A 15,184-nucleotide genomic window follows, 5' to 3' on the forward strand; every position below is an offset into this window, starting at 1 on the left:
CTTTTTACTAACTGTGTAATTTTAGCAGTTCCTTTAATTAAGTTACATTTAGTTACTTACTTTCAATCCTCTTAATGGTAGCTTGAATCTTAGTTTTCTTGTAGGCGTCGTCAAATGTATCCACAGTATTCTTTCCTGTCTTCTACTTTTCTCAGGTAATTTGTTTGTTGGATGTAATTGTTTATGTAGTGTTTTGGAGTTACTAATTAGTTAGCTATTGGTGAGTTTATGTTTGTACTGTTTTGATTCGGTGGTTTGTATTTTCGAAAAACTGTTGGTGTAATTAATTACCATATATGGTAAACGCTAATTAATGTTGAGCATACATACCTTTATATAATATGTTAAAGAAATAATTTATAAATGTGTAAATCATTTATTTTTAAATGTGAAAATATTTTTATTTATAAATAGTTGTAAAATGTTATTTTTTGTAGTGCTAAAAGTATTTTTTTAATGTTTAAAAGTGTTATAGAATAATAATAAAATTGTTCGATATTGCTTAAATAACGATATTATTGTAGTCGATATTTTTACTCTCGATATTTTTAACGTACTGTTTATAAATTTTAATTATCGATATTTAAATATTGCGATATATATGTGGTCGATATAATTGATATCGATGTTTATGTATTGCGATATTTAATTTTCGATATTTGTGTATGTGATTAAATAAGTATAGGATGTCGATATTTTTGATGTTGATTTATTTGTGTCGATAATTTTGTACTACGATATTGTGTCTTTCGACAATATGTCATAGATTCCACACACGCACCCGCACACACTTACTTTCCATTTCTAAAGTCCTCCTTTTCCTTTCTACTCAACCAGTCTATTAGCCTTTTGTCTCCTGTCCAGATGAAACCTTATTGTGCATGTTTAACAAGTTTCTGACAAACACAATGCAATACAGGCAATGCAAGAAAGCAATGTATGGTAAGTGAAGTTAGACTTTAACTAAAATTGGTTCACCATGCTTGCGTTGTAAGGTTGAATTACCGGGTCCAGTGCTGGGCCACTAAACACTCATGATCGGTTACCTCTCTATGGCCTTTTTATGGGTCAGCAATGCCAAGGTCAGACATTTAGAGACTCCAATATAGATCACCTCATCAGTGTCTGAACTCAACAATTTTAGTGTGTGGTCTATTTTTTATATGCCCATTAAGAGAGAAAATAGGTTTCATCCATGTCCTGCGAGCACAGACATAGGCTTGGCAGAAGAAGAAGAAATTGTGAAGTTTTTCTACTTCTTGATTACAAACCAGACATTACCTGCTTGTGTAATAGGGAGTGCCCCGTCTGATGCAAAAGCAGTTAATAGTAAGTGTACCGTATGTAAATTGTAGGTAGAAATGTTTGTCTTAAGGAAATGTGTAGGAAAGGGGGTTTCTGTTGCAGTAACCCCCCACTTTTTACCAGATTTCTGATGCACTTTGACTGAGTGTGCCTTGGGTTCCTGCCAATCAGGTTAACAGGGCCTGTGTTCTTTCCCAAAACTGTACCTTTGTTTTCACAATTGGCACACCTCTCGCTCACATGTAAGACGCTTGCAAAAGATACCAGTGGTACCAAGGGCCTTGTGACCAGAGAGGGTCTCTAAGGGCTGCAGAATGTATTGTGCCACCCTCAGAGACCCCTCACCAAACACATAAACACTGCCAGTGCAGACTGTGTGTTTCGGTGCTGACAAAACTTAAGACTCGACATGGCACACATCCATGTGTGCCATGCCAACCAACCAGTGCCTGTGGCATAGGTATGTCACCCCTCTAGCAGGCCTCACAGCCCAAAGGCAGGGTGCACTGTACCACAGGTGAGAGCAAAGCTGCATGAGCAATATGCCCCTACAGTGCTTGTGCCCTTCACAGACAAGTGCAGTGGAGCCATATTGAATACATGGGCTGGGAGTTTGTCATTACAAACTACACAGCTCCATGGTAGCTTTACTGCATGCTAAGGAGTTTGGTATCAAACTCCTCAACGTAATAAACCCACACTGATGCCAGTGTTGGATTTGTTATACAATGCACTCAGAGATGCCCTCTGAAAAACGACCGGCTACCTCATGTCCAGCTGACTGGCCTGCACCAGCCTGCCACACACAGACATGTTACTGACTCCCGGATGTGGGAGCCCTTGTGCTCTTGTGGGTCAGGGACAAAGGTTGCTTGGGATGGAGGTGCTTTGCACCTACCCCCAAGCAGGAACAGCATTCAGGACAGGGAGCCTCAAAGATTTCCTGCCATTTGATATGCTAGCCAGGGAATCACCAGCTAGTGGAGATGCCAGTCCCCTTGACCAGATCCCACTTTAGGTGGCAAGGTCGGCTGGAAAATTAGTAGTCAGGAGAGGTGTATCCCCTCTCTGCTGGGATTCCCCTAAGGTGCCCTGGACCGAGGTGACCCCCCTCCACTGGAAATCCTCCATCTTGAATGAAAGGATTTGACCCAATAAGGTTAGGGGGATGCCCCTCCCCAAAGGGAAGGGACACTCTTAGGGTATAGTCACACTGAAGGCAAGGAGCCCATTGGCTACCATCTGCCAGTCCCTGTAACACCCCTAAGTTCAGTATTTAGGGGCACCCTGGATTGAGAGGCTGCCCTGTAGCAAAGCAAGAAGACACTTACTGCCTTGGCCCTAGCCCTACCTGCCTGTCTCCTGCTGCTCCTGCTCTCAAGCCTGCGAAGAAGGCGGTGCCTGTCCAATGGCCAGCGACTTCCAAAAATCCCAGGAAGACTGCCACTCTTCAATAAAGAAAAGATCTCTAGAAGACAGCTACCCTGTCCAGAAAGTTCTAAACACAAAGGATTCTGGATCCAGGTGGATCTGCGACCCCTGCCCACTTTACCCGATGCCCATGGCTTGAGTTTGAGTGGCTCACCTGTCCAGTGAAGTCCCCCCGGTGATCCTGACCTTGTCTCCATCAGTAGCTGACCTCTCCTGGACCCACCGAAGTCGCCTGCAGCCTCTACAAGCAGAGTCCCCCTGACCGCGACCGGCTCCAAACCATAAGATGCGACATTTAAAGGTACCCATGCATCCTCAGCACTCAGGCTTTGGGGAGCTCAACCGATGGTGCTACAACATCCCCCATCTCTCAACTTACCTGCTCAGCCAGTGGTCACCTTCAGCCAGACTCCTGGTCCGAGCCTGCAGCCTCTTTGTGCGATGACAACCTCCACTGAAACCCGTTAGGCACCCGTCGCTGATTTTGCACCCTGCACCTGGTTGCCCCTGTTCCACTGGTGGTCTAGCTTTAGTGCTGCTTTATGGCCCCCCTCTGTGCCAATCCTACCCCTGAGGCCTGTGCCCTGAAACCATGGGTACTTACCTGCAAACTGTGCCTCTTTGAGGTGCCCCTGTCTCCACTGATTCACATTGGGCTCCATTGATTTTATTGGCACCTGGCCGCACCAGTGGCACATGTAGTGCAGGACCTACCTGAAACTGAACCTTGCCCAGTGTTGGTCAAGACACCTGGAGAGTCGGGTTGTAAATCGAATACTCACCTGTTAATGCATAACATTGTGTTCCTCCCATAGGATTGCATTGTATTTACATACCTATTACATACAAAAGGCTATGTATTTCGATTGTAAAGTTCTTCTGTTCTAATCTGATTCTATAAATGTAATTTCAATACTGTAAAGCATTTTCTGCTGCCTTGCAAAACAATCCTTACTGTACTTGAAAAGTATTACTGCTGTTGAAGCTATTACTTACCTTCAACTAAGCTCCTCTTGGTTCTAGAAATAAAGTAACAAAATAATAACTTTTTATACAAAACAATTGGTCTGGATTCAGCTTTTGAGTGTGTGCTATCATTTCTTGCCTGAGTGTGTACAATAAATGCTTAACACTACCCTCTGATAAGCCTAACTGCTCGACCACACTACCACAAGTCGAACTTTTAGTATTATTTACTTGAGCCACTGTAGGCCTTTGGGGATTGACTGGACTCTGTGCATACTATACCTTACTTTGGTATAGTATATACAGAGCCAGCTTCCTACAAAATGTTATCTTATCTAAAAAGGGCGTGAATAAGGGGACAAGTTTGTGATAAAAAAAAACTGGCAGTGCAAATCCTCAGATTGTTTTTCATAACCTCCTCTTCCCAGAGTAAAGATTTTAATTTCTCTTTAAGAGTAGACCTGGCGATTGTGGTTGTGGAATCGGGTGAATCCCAAAGAATGGCCATGTTTCGTTTGTAGAGCATTTCCTTTAAATTGCTACGGCATGGGATCTTTCTAACAATGCTAGGGTGCATAAGGGTGGTCAAGGGGATTCTATAGGAAGCCAATTAATATAAGACAGGCCTTATTTTACAGAGCAATGCAATTGGGAGTAGGCCTGCATCTATAAATTGTGGAAGGCAAGGAGGCTCTGGGGAAGATTCAGCACAGAGCTTACAAATACATGTTATACCATGGTGAGACATTTCACTGATTCTTAACCCCAAAGCTCTATGCCATATAGTGCTGTACTTTTGGGTTTTACAGTAGACACTTCCACAGCTTAAGAAAATGGCCTAGTTTTGGACCTCTGGAGAATCCTAAGAATTGCCTTCACCTCTTGCTGGACCTTGAGGGAGCTCTTAAGTTTTTGTCCTTGCCATGAAAATGTATTAGTGAGTTTATCTCCCAGATCCATGCACTTGCTCTAGTAAAATTCCATGGGCATTGGTGTTACACCCCATAAAGTGGTGGGGGTTAAGGGCCATTAACATGGTCTTTTAAATTTTAGTTCAAGCCCCATCTCTTTGCGGAATTGTAGAAACCTGTTTTAAAATGTGTAGGCCTGAGATGTCCTATGAAATGAGAAGGGTATCATCCACAAATAGCAGGGTTGAAACTTTCCTTACCTCCACCAATTTTGGGTGCTTCACTGTCTGGGATGTCTAAATAGTTTACTAGATTGTTTATGTACAATGAGAACAGAGTGGGGAATAAACATATCTATTTGGAACAAAATAAAATTATTGACAGAGAAAAAAATTACTCTTTTAAGCAACTCCTATATTCTTAGTCCTAAAACATCAGTCACATGGTCCGCCTTTCTTCAGCATAACGCCGTACGAACCATCATATAGTTTTCATTTTTGGGCACAAAGAAGAGGACTGACATCAAAGGAACTAGAAGGGTTAGCGAATGATGACTTGTTGAAACAGGAGCTAATTATTGGCCTCAAGCTATTTGAGTCTAGTGGCACCACTACCAGGTGGCTGTGTTGTAGAATTAAGTTCTGCATGAAGAATTACCAGCTTACAATTCTTTTCTTTTGGGGATTTTAAAGCTGTGTTTCACAAGATGATGTTTTACTTAGGAGGCAGTCTTATCCTCGTTCTTATATCTAAAGGCCTATCTTGTTTCCATATGAACCATAAGATATGCCTTCCATTTTGCCCAAACCCCTTGCTAAAGGCTCAAAAGACGTGTCATTGTCTTTGTGTCTGAGTCTCTCCTTTGACTGTACATAGGCCCAAAGAGGCTGAAAGAGATTTTTGTGACCTGCTATTGCTCATCCTCAGGCAAATAGGCATCAACAGTTCCCATGGTCTCCTTCTTCCTGGAATGTTGGGCAGTGTCAGGATCATTTCTTCTGAAGACATCACTATGCAATCCGACAGGGCCACGTCCACCTCTCTTGTTTTCCAGCTTTATCTCTTATGTATCATCCTGAAAGCAACCACAGTGGATATTACTTGTGCTCTCAGTACGGGTTATGCTCTGAATGTCATCTTCCATAGGGATACTCAGCTTGCCCTTGCCCCCCTCAAGAATACCTTTGATGAACGATGAGTTACTCGAGCTGTCACCATATATCAGAATTAAGGCTCCGTGTTGTAATATTCCAACTGTAGTGGAGCAATGTGGCCTGGAGAAAGGGCTGGCTAATCAGTGGAATGACATATCTGTCGAGGGGCGGCCTTAGGCATGTGCAAGCTGGGCACCTGCAAAGGGCCGCCAAACCCCAGGGGCCACCACGCCAATATATATCCTTAATATAATCATCCTCTGAGGATGGATACATATTTGCGTGGCGGCCCCTGGCAGGGATTTGGCGGCCTCCGGCTCTGTTTCACTTCCAAACACCCTGACCACCCCCCCTTCACTGACCTCCGTGCTCCGGCCCGCCCGGACCCCCTCTTAGGGGGCCCCCTAACTAGGCTTCCTGCCCAGCGCCGCCATGAGCCTAGAGCCGCCCCTGATCTGTTGTTTCTTGGCACCACTTCTTTGAAGGATCCATTGCTGCCCTCCTTTCTGTACTGCTTCAAGTGTAGTGGAGGGTTAGCCTTGGAGATCTGAAGGACAGGCACTGGCTTCCTTACTTTTCTCCCCTTTCTAATAACATGTTTGCATTGTAGAACTTGTCCAGATGCCTGACTCGAGGACAGTGGTCATGTGATAGTCCACGCATGTGGATGGTGAAGAATTGAACAGCTAAAGTAACCCAGTCACTCATGTGAATGATATGTCATTTTTTCCTTGTGTGCTGGGTTTTCCTCCATGAGTGTACTTTTGCACCTCATGTACTTTTGGTTTATGCCGCTACCTGGTGTTGGAGCTAACTAATGTGAATGTGTGTGTTTGTGTAGAAGAAAATATGTGGTGTGTGTGTGTATGTGTATTTTGTGACGTGCCTGTCTTTTCTCTTTTGTCTGTGACTGCCTTTGCCACTGAGCTTATACATTTTACCTTGTGCCTGTTCTAAGTTTTCTATTGTGTCTTACATGCGCTCCCTTTTGTCTACATATTTCCTTTACCTTATGTGCTTGTGCTCTCGTTGTTGACTTGAAGCATAGATTAATACAGATACAGTTCAAGGAAGCGAATGGAAACTCCATTTACAGTAAAAGAATGTAGCTCTGTGTTGTGTATGTGACTTCCCTTGGGTATCTCTGATTATTTCCCCTCGGGCATGTAAGATTCTCCTTTTGTTTTGCTCACAGCCTTACAGCTGTAAATAGCAGCAAGTAATTCTAAAGGCAATATTAAAGAATAGCATTTGTTTACCGAAATGTATATGATAGAACGAAATGATCATAAAAAACAGAATTGCAATGATACATTTATGGCCATTGCTGAATCGGTTTGTCACTCTGTTGGGATGGGGATGGCCCCTGGAGGGTAAACAGGTAAGTATACCAGCCCTGAGTGCTCAATGCGTGTGTATGTGGCATCCTGACTTTAACTGTTGGCCCTGGCATCATGCTAATTTAGCATGTGTGCAGAGGTCTGGGATTGACCCTGGCAATGCGAGTCTTAGTACCTGTCCAGTGACCCGGAAGGGCACCCCACGCATACCCTTTGAGTCGACAGAGGACTTCTGTTGCCGTCTTAGGTTTACCACATTGAGGAATATGTTCTGCATGAACTCATACATGTGAACAGACCTTCTAATCTTTGCCGGTGAATATGTGGCCTATTGGCCCTTTTCATATTAAACTCAGTAGTAATGTGAAAACCCAAAACCTTGCGTTGAGATCTTGTGTGACTGTTGAGTGCATATGTAGTATGATTTTAAGCAAATGTTTGTAGTATTAGATCTCTGTGTGTATGAGTCTTAGTACAAAAAACAGTGGGATCCATTTTGGATGCCCCTTGTTGACCATGGCGTAAGATGGAGGGTGGAGGAAAGCTTCCCTGTGCAGTGGAAGTGTATTGCCTGCATCCCTGTTGTTGGAGAGTGGAAACCCAGATACTCAAGTAAGGAGGGTCTAGACAAGGTCTCCTTTAGAAAATCTAGTAAGTCTTTGTTATCAAGAGGCTGCTGGTTAGTTGTTCCTGAGCACTGCCGTTGGTAGGTGTGTTACATAGGACTGTAGTTTCTATTGTGCATATGTAGGATGTTTCTAGGGCAGGTCTGCCCTTTTGTCCCACCATAATAAATGCTTCTGAAGACATAATTATGCAATCAGGCAGGGCCACGTCCCCCTCTCTGGTTTTCCACCTTCATCTCTTATGTATCATCCTGAAAGCAACCAGAGTGGATATTATTTGTGCTCTCAGTATGGGTTATGCTCTGAATGTCATCTTCCATAGGGATACTCAGCTTGCCCTTGCCATCCTCTAAAACTTTTATTCTGCTTGTAGAGGGGACGCACCAACCTTGGTCTTATTGATCCTCAGACCCTCGGACCCTCGCTGGCTCCTGTGTTCTCCCTCCTGCCGCCGCAGCACACCATCTTGCGGCCGCCGGGTGGAGGGAGAAAACTACCATCCCCAGAATCTTTTGCGGCCGCTGCCGCCAGATTGGCGCCCGGAGGCGCTCAAAAGTGACGAGGGCCTCGGAGGAGCGGGCGAATCTAAAACTTTGACTCTGCTTGTAGAGGGGACACACCAACCTTGGTCTTATTGATCCTCAGACCCTCGGACCCTCGCTGGCTCCTGTGTTCTCCCTCCCGCCGCTGCAGCACACCATCTTGCGGCCGCTGGGTGGAGGGAGAAAACTACCATCCCCAGGATCCTTTGCGGCCGATGCCGCCAGATTGGCGCCCGTAGGCGCTCAAAAGTGCCGAGGGCCTCGGAGGAGCGGGCGAATCTAAAACTTTGACTCTGCTTGTAGAGGGGACGCACCAACCTTGGTCTTATTGATCCTCACACCCTCGGACCCTCGCTGGCTCCTGTGTTCTCCCTCCCGCCGCCGCAGCACACCATCTTGCGGCCGCCGGGTGGAGGGAGAAAACTACCATCCCCAGGATCCTTTGCGGCCGCTGCCGCCAGATTGGCACCCAGAGACGCTCAAAAGTGATAGAGCACGGGTGGCGCCGGGCTAAGCCCGGGCAAAGGGCGGGCCGTCTGTGGCCGTCCGGGACTGGCCAAGGCTGGGCTGGGCCATCTCTCTAAGCCCTGGACTAAGAAAGTAATAGGTAAGGTTATTATACATATGATCTATTGTGTATTGAATAGACTTATATACAGGGACTCTTACTTTACAGGTGGCGTATGTCTGTACCCATTGTCAATTTGCCTAACGTTTTTATATTGCATATAAGATGGCCGCAAAAGGGGTCCCAAAAACTATAATTCCGTCAGGGGGAACACTTAAGGGGACTCTGGATCATTTCATAATGCGGGCAACTACAGCCATAGAACGTGAAATTGTCCGGGCTGAGCGACGTTTATCTTTAGAAACGATATGTAATAAACGCTCTTCCCTGGGATTAATTGAACTAGCCCTAACACCACCAACATTGGGGATTGTAAATGACCCAAGTAACATTACTGGCACTCCGGCAGAGTTGGACTGTAGATCTAATAGGACCCCAACCAGTGAATCTATTACGGAAAATCTAAGTATTGAGCCCTGTATGCAAATTATATCGGAGGAGAGCCTTTTAGGCCCATCACCTATTCCAATAGCTAAAGAGAATTCGCAATCTATTGCGCTGGGACAGGGCCCATCCTCTAAAAGGAAGCGTGGGGGAGTCAGGCATAGGGGAAATTAGCGAAATCAGCAAAAATGCATATAAGTCCCCCTAAGGCCAGCACATGTGCCCCTAGAAATATGAAGGATTACTTAGGACCACAAAGGCCTGTACAAACTCTACCCTCAGATCTACTGGCTCAAATCGAACTATTAGTGAAATCTCTGGTTCTACCCCTAGTCGAAAGAGTTAAAAGAATAGGGGAGAAGGTGGGGACCATAGAGGAGGTAATAAAGTCAAACGCTGTACTCATTAAGAAATTGGCGGATAATCCGCAAACCCAGAACTCTATTCAAACTAAGCTGGGTAAAACAAACGGGGCGGTGAAAATTACCATCCCAAGTGAATCGGCCCCGCCGACAGTACCATTATCTAACGTGCAGGCTTCAACATTAACCTCTAGATCTATCATATCAAATATTGCCACAATTCAAGAAGGGCAGATTATTAAACAGATAAGTTCAGATAGGCAAGACACTAGCATGGGTGGACGAAAAAGATCTAACCCTCGTATCGACTTACCACCAGAGGTGGCACCCTACGTAAGTGTCTTGTCAGGGGTGCCTGAACTTGCAAATGGGAAATTTGAAGGGTATCATGATTTAAAAAACAAAGTAATCTTTTGGCTAGGTAAAAATAGACCACTTCCTCCTAACATTGACTGGGAAAATTCTAAACGTCAGAAGGGTAGGGTGGTTAGGGCATAAGCCAAAGGATGTAGAGGGGGATCTGGTTATAGTTAATTTTAGGGACAAACCTGTGATTCCCTATCTCCAAAGCTGGCAGCCTCAAATGGGATATGGAGGTATAGTCACGTGGGATCTAGGCCACTTTTATCCCAGACCCCCACTCATGACCTTTGAAAGACGGCAAGCAGGAAATACTTATTCTGGTAGAACAGTAGGTCCTGGTTTGAACGGGTATAATATTCCAACATTTAACCGGTTTGACCTACTTTCAAACCTAGAAGCGGTCGACTGACTTACTGGTGATATCCCCAACTCTAACATAAAATCCATTCTACAAGAAAGTGTGATAGATAGGGGGCAAACGGTAGTACTTATGCCTTGCGAGGGGATGACTGACTTAAACTGTGTAGAATATGCCCCACCAGAGAGAGGTACCCCGCAAGAGGGAGAACTAACCAACCATATCTCTGACACCGTAACATTTGAGCCTGGAGATTGTGGCACACCTAGATGTATAGTTGCAGTAGATGATATGGTGAGGGCTGGTTTACCCGTTGTAGGTATTGAGGCCAGAAATCCTAATAGTACCATTGACAAAAAGGATATATGTCGCCTCATTTTCTGCAATGTGGCAGGCTTAAAATCCAAAATAAATAATATTATATGGGAAAATACTGTAAATAGGTATGATATTCTGGGACTACAAGAAACATGGGTAACAGAGCCCTTACATATTTGTGGATATAAAACCTTGTTCACACCTGCAGTGGGAGGTCCACACGGCAGGGCTAAGGGAGGTCTGTCTATATACCTGTCCAACCAGCTCAAATATGAGAAAGTACAATTATTATCCCATAATAGCTACTACCAGCTGGTGAAGATAGGTATTAATAAGGCCGCCTGTGTTATTATTATTAATTTTTACAATAACATCCCAATTATTGACATTGTTCCGACTATAAAAATGTTGGGTGTTGATTTAAAGCATGAAATGGTCACAAATATAAAAGAAGTATTGATTATTTGAGGGGGGATTTTAATTGTACACTCTGAAAATGGGGCCGACAAGGTACTTGTGGTATTATGCTGGACCATGATACTACCCTTACACATTTTGAGCATACAACATGTGGGGACTTGCTAAATGAAATACTGTTCTCCTGTGATTTGGGCTATGCGAATGAAATTAGCCAAACAGAATCTCCCTTTGTCCCGACTTTTATTGGTAGAGGAGCGTCCACTACCATTGATTTTATTTTATTTCCAACTAGGTATGGACGACAGATTAAAATATGTAAAACCCTTGATATTGTGTTGAGCAATCACCGACCGTTAACTATGGAGATCGAAAACCCATTTCGGGACCTAGATAGGGAGAGGTCAATCAGGCAATTGGTTCCAGATGTGATACTTGGAAGACAAAACGGTTACTCACTTAAATGGAGTAAACTGGCCCCGGACAAATTCTTACATAAATTGGTGATTAAATGCTTAGAAAGTTTTCTGATCTGTCTGGATGGGCACACAGACAGTCAGTGCATAATCAAACATTGTAACTTTATTGCATCCTATATTAAGGATAGCTTGTGGGTTGAATTAAAGAATCGGGGGAAAACAAATAGGAGATGGTTTGACTCAACATGCACAAAGGCACTTTCGGATCGTAGGAATGCCCTACATGGGAATCCCCGTGACCTCTTACTGGTTAGAGGGTTGAGGAAAACTTATAACGAGGCACTGAAAAAATGGAAAGCTGCAATAAAAAGGGACGCCTGGGAATCCCTGTGTGAGGCCTCGCTTTCTAGAGACCCATCCGCTTTCTGGAAAGCGGTAAATGCTCCCTTTCTCTATGATGATACAAAAGCACGAATAGAAATAGCGATCACTGAGGACGAATGGGTAAACCATTTTTCCCAGTTGTATAGTCCCATACAAGGGGCACAGCAATTGCTACCTGATTCATCTGGGGAAGAAAGGGTTAAGGATATGAAACTGGATCTAACCCTGAAAGAAGTAATGGCGAGTTTTAGAATAACCCAGGGTGGAAAAGCTGCAGGCCCTGATGGCATCCCGGCAGATTTGTTTAAATATAATATTGAGCTTTGGGGGCCTATTTTAGTACAAGTTTTTAATGCTACCTTCGAGAGGGGTCTAAAAGCTTCATGGTTCACTTCCGTAATTGTGCCGATATTTAAGAAGGGAGATAGGCAAAATTGTGCATGCTACCGACCCATTTCCCTTCTAGATTCATCTGTAAAAATCCTTGGGAGAGTCATTCTAGGGAGACTTCAAAGCTGGGCAGAAGAAAATGGGATAATTAGCTATTTGCAATATGGTTTTCAGAAGGGGGTAGGAACAATAGAGCAGGGCCTAAATGTATTTATTTTGCACCAAAAATATACCAGGGCAAAGGGGGAACGTATATATTTTACAATTGTTGACTTAACGTCAGCATTCGATTGCGTTTCTCACAGTAAACTTTGGGCAATTTTAGAAAGTTTGGGGGTGGAAGAAACTATCATTTGTTTTTTAAGGGAACTATACTCAGGTGCCACAGCATCTGTTCGCTATGGGAAGGATGGAGAATGTACTAGATCCTTTGGGATATGTTGTGGGGTACGTCAGGGGTGCCTTTTGGCCCCCTTTTTATTCTTAGTTTACATTAATGGCCTTGAAAGAATATTGCTCCAAGAGTGCAGGGATATGCCCATGGTAGATAAAAGATCAATCCCTGCACTCTTGTACGCAGACGATGCGGTCATAATGGCACGGACCCCCCTTGCCCTACAGGGCTTGATAACATCTTTTAACACCTTTATGTTAAATTTGGATCTAAAAATTAATTGTACAAAAACATTCTCAATGAACTGTGGCAGAGGTAGTAGTAGACGGAGAAAAACTATGTATATAAATGATAGTCCCTTGGATTCCACCCCTACCTTCTCTTATTTAGGCATCTTGTTCCATGAGTCTGGTACATGGGCAAGTGCAGTAAAAGTAAGAAGCCTTATGTTCTCTAAATCAATAATGGCTTTAAAAAACGTTATTAAAAAAATGGGGAAAAAGACGATCAGGGAAATTTCAAAAAATATTAATGCGCCCTGTATATCAGTTGCTCTTTATGGCTCGGGACTCTGGGGTTACGCCAACATAAAATCCATCCAAATAGTGGAAAATGTGTTCTTGAGACACATCTTAGCCGTACCTGAGAGTGTCTCGACTTATATTTGTCACACGGAACTCGGCCAGCCACACATTGAAGATACAAGATTAAAGTCCAGCCTATACTTCTCTGGCACAGGGTTTGGACAACAAATGAGTGTGTATTGAATCGCACTATTTTGTTGGATGTTTTAAATTTAGAACATGCGAGTAAGATCAAATGGCTTGCCTATATAAAACATTTCTTTGTTGAAATGGATTGCCGAAATTATTATGATTATCCTCTCACAATGGCTAATATCCCGAGGAAGATATTGAAAAACAATGTATGGAGTATCTCGAAGATAAAAGAGCTAGTGAGGAAGTAATGAAAAAGACTGTATGCTCACACCAACTGATATTAACTCAGGACAAACTACAGCCATATTTAACTTTACATATGACCAACTATGAGAGGTTTGTCCTGACACGTTTCTGGCTAAATATCGTTTTTAGAGTTCTTAGTTTCCCTGCTGTGAATACCTGGTCACACGATTTAATTAAGTGTCCATGTGATGACTTTTCAGCCCAATCTGATATCCACATTTTATTTTTCTGTACATTTTATATATTACCACGTAGGAAATTCATTATCCCAATTTTAAAGGAAATGAATGTGAATCGATGTCGCCCAGCCTTTTTAGAAATGCAGAGATTGGACACGGTATTAACTGTTAACTGTTGTATCTATTTCTAAAAAAAATTTAAATGTTTTTAGATTACGAAAATCAATTTGTATGTATGAATTTTAAAAGTTTTTTAAGTTCAAAAATGGCACTTTATGATGTATTTTAAGTACGATACTTCTCTGTAAATGAATTTTCTTGCTGTGTACTTTTGTGGTTATTGCTGATTAACCGAACAAAGTAATAAAAATGAAATTGAATTGAATAAATGCTTCAGAAAGGCTGATGATAGACAGGTGTAGAAACCTCACACTTCATATTGGTCATGTTGTGGGTGTTCCAGTTTGGAGACACTCCCGGAGCTGCCCACTCTGAGAAGCATCACTTTACACAAAGGATTTGTCTGGAGAAGAGCCTAAGAAGGACATTCAAAAGAGTCCACCCCAAACTGGCCCTGAAGCTTGAAACAATGGATCCACTGTAAAAACATAGGACCAGAACCCCCTGCTTGTTCCAGTTCCTCTTGATCAATGAAGCAGGTGTTCGGAAGAGCACTACAAGAGCTGCTGTGTAGCCAAGCTGTGGTTGCCTGGTATCCAGTCTCCCGAGGTGACCTGGTGTGTCCACTATCTGTTGGAGAAGCTGAGGGTCTCTGCCTAATGCCTAGAAGCCTTCTTAGATGATGAAAGAGGAGAGACTGTCCAGAAAGAGAAGCCCAGTGTGTTGCTGGCCCAAGGAGCACCACAAGAAGGTAAACTAACTGAGGGAAGCCAACAGAGACAGGATATCCTGCAAGAACCACAAAAGTCCATTTAGATGTGCGCATTGGCCTGTGACAGACTAAATCTACCTTGCCGTATTGGGCCAGGGCGAGGCTGCATCTGCCTGGCCCTGTGTGTCAGTGAGTGTACATGTCAGCAAGAAGCTGGCTACGACTGCCAGGACTCCTTCGTCCCCTCTATACCAGTACAATATGCCCTTCAGAAGCACCCGCCAGTCCTCTGCTCCAGCACAGTACTTACCTGCAAGGGTAACTGGCTAACCTCCCCTGACCCGCCCCCACTTCCGGCCTGCATCAGAGCACTATGGAGAGAAGTGTGGCTCACTGGTTAGAGGAGGCAGACCTGGAAGCAGAGGTCAGCCCGGGACCAGGGTTCAATTCCCGGCTCGGCGGGGTCTTGAGTCCTAAAATGTCCATGGACTCGACAATTCTCGCTCCGGTGCCTAC

This window comes from Lissotriton helveticus, chromosome 9 (genome assembly GCF_964261635.1).
Source record: "Lissotriton helveticus chromosome 9, aLisHel1.1, whole genome shotgun sequence".
Taxonomy (NCBI): domain Eukaryota; kingdom Metazoa; phylum Chordata; class Amphibia; order Caudata; family Salamandridae; genus Lissotriton; species Lissotriton helveticus.